The sequence below is a fragment of the Petromyzon marinus genome, unplaced genomic scaffold, assembly GCF_048934315.1.
Source record: "Petromyzon marinus isolate PM22_M1 ecotype Great Lakes invasive population unplaced genomic scaffold, UKy_Petmar_22M1.pri1.0 PM_G_Scaffold_136, whole genome shotgun sequence".
NCBI classification, from domain to species: Eukaryota; Metazoa; Chordata; class Hyperoartia; order Petromyzontiformes; family Petromyzontidae; genus Petromyzon; species Petromyzon marinus.
Window position 1 is genome coordinate 142,501 of NW_027422691.1, and position 2,500 is coordinate 145,000.

The window sequence follows — 2,500 nt, forward strand, 5'->3', positions numbered from 1 at the left end:
TGTTAGGGTGGCACAGAAATCCCTCGGAATGGGAAAACGGGTCATTTTCGTGTTGCCACATTGCATGCGAACGGCATGAAACTTCCAGAGGCATTTGCAGCAGGAATGCATGTGCAGTCAAAAAAGTGAATATTTTTCACGGATAGACCCCGTGAAACGCTAGAAATTGGCGGCGATGTCTCTCTTGTGGCTCACGGGGCTGTTAGGGTGGCACAGAAATCCCTCGGAATGGGAAAACGGGTCATTTTCGTGTCGCCACATTGCATGTGAACCGCATGAAACTTCCAGAGGCATTTGCAGCAGAAATGCATGTGCAGTCAAAAAATTGAATATTTTTCACGGATAGACCCCGTGAAACGCTAGAAATTGGCGGGGATGTGTCTCTTGTGGCTCACGGGGCTGTTTGGGTGGCACAGAAATCCCTCGGAATGGGAAAAAACGGGTCATTTTCGTGTCGCCACATTGCATGCGAACCGCATGAAACTTCCAGAGGCATTTGCAGCAGGAATGCATGTGCACTCAAAAAATGTGATATTTTTCACGGAGAGACCCCGTGAAACGCTAGAAGTGGGCGGGGATGTCTCTCTTGTGGCTCACGGGGCTGTTAGGGTGGCACAGAAATCCCTCGGAATGGGAAAACGGGTCATTTTCGTGTCGCCACATTGCATACGAACCGCATGAAACTTCCAGAGGCATTTGCAGCAGGAATGCATGTGCACTCAAAAAAGTGAATATTTCTCACGGATAGACCCCGTGATACGCTAGAAATTGGCGGGGATGTCTCTCTTGTGGCTCACGGGGCTGTTAGGGTGGCACAGAAATCCCTCGGAATGGGAAAACGGGTCATTTTCGTGTCGCCACATTGCATGCGAACCGCATGCAACTTCCAGAGGCATTTGCAGCAGAAATGCATGTGCAGTCAAAAAAATTGATATTTTTCACGGATAGACCCCGTGAAACGCTAGAAATTGGCGGGGATGTGTCTCTTGTGGCTCACGGGGCTGTTCGGGTCGCACAGAAATCCCTGGGAATGGGAAAACGGGTCATTTTCGTGTTGCCACATTGCGTACGAACCGCATGAAACTTCCAGAGGCATTTGCAGCAGGAATGCATGTGCACTCAAAAACTTCTATATGTTTCACGGATAGACCCCGTGAAACGCTAGAAATTGGCGGGGATGTGTCTCTTGTGGCTCACGGGGCTGTTAGGGTGGCACAGAACTCCCTCGGAATGGGAAAAGGGGTCATTTTCGTGTTGCCACATTGCATAGGAACGCCATGAAACTTCCAGAGGCATTTGCAGCAGAAAGGCACGTGCACTCAAAAATTTTAATATTTTTCACGCATAGACCCCGTCAAACGCTAGAAGTTGGCGGGGATGTCTCTCTTGTGGCTCACGGGGCTGTTAGGGTCGCACAGAAATGCCTCGGAATGGGAAAACGGGTCATTTTTGTGTGGCCACATTGCATAGGAACGGCATGAAACTTCCAGAGGCATTTGCAGCAGGAATGCATGTGCACTCAAAAACGTCTATATTTTTCACGGATAGACCCCGTGAAACGCTATAAATTGGCGGGGATGTCTCTCTTGTGGCTCACGGGCGCTGTTAGTTAGGGTCGCACAGAAATCCCTCGGAATGGGAAAAGGGGTCATTTTCGTGTTGCCACATTGCGTACGAACGGCATGAAACTTCCAGAGGCATCTGCAGCAGAAATGCATGTGCACTCAAAAACGTCTATATTTTTCACGGATAGACCCCGTGAAACGCTAGAAATTGGCGGGGATGTGTCTCTTGTGGCTCACGGGGCTGTTAGGGTCGCACAGAAATCCCTCGGAATGGGAAAACGGGTCATTTTCGTGTTGCCACAATTGGCATACGAACGGCATGAAACTTCCAGAGGCATTTGCAGCAGAAATGCATGTGCACTCAAAAACGTGAATATTTTTTCACGGATAGACCCCGTCAAACGCTCGAATTTGGCGGGGATGTTTCTCTTGTGGGTCATGGGGCTGTTCGGCTCGCACAGAACTCCCTTGGTCCACCTGATTCGTGCATACAGGCAGCAACTAAAACTCTGTAAACCTGCTGTGAGGACATCTAAACAGTGGACCAGTGAGGCTGTGGAAGATTTGCGGGCGTGCTTAGACTGTACTGACTGGGATATGTTCACGACTGCTACCAATAGTCTGGATGAACTCACAGAGGCTGTGTACATCAGCTTCTGTGAGGACTGCTGTATCCCAACACGTACCAGGGTGAACTTTAACAACAACAAGCCCTGGTTCTCAGCAAAGCTCAAAAGGTTGAGGTTGGAGAAGGAGGAAGCGTTTAGGAGTGGGGATAGAGACAGATTCAAGGAGTCGAAGAACAGGTTTAGCAAAGCGGTGAGAGAGGCTAAACGACTGTACTCAGAGACACTAAAACACCAGTTCTCTACTAACGACGCTGCTTCTGTCTGCCAAAGGGCTCAGGCACATCACCAACTACAAACCCAGAGCGC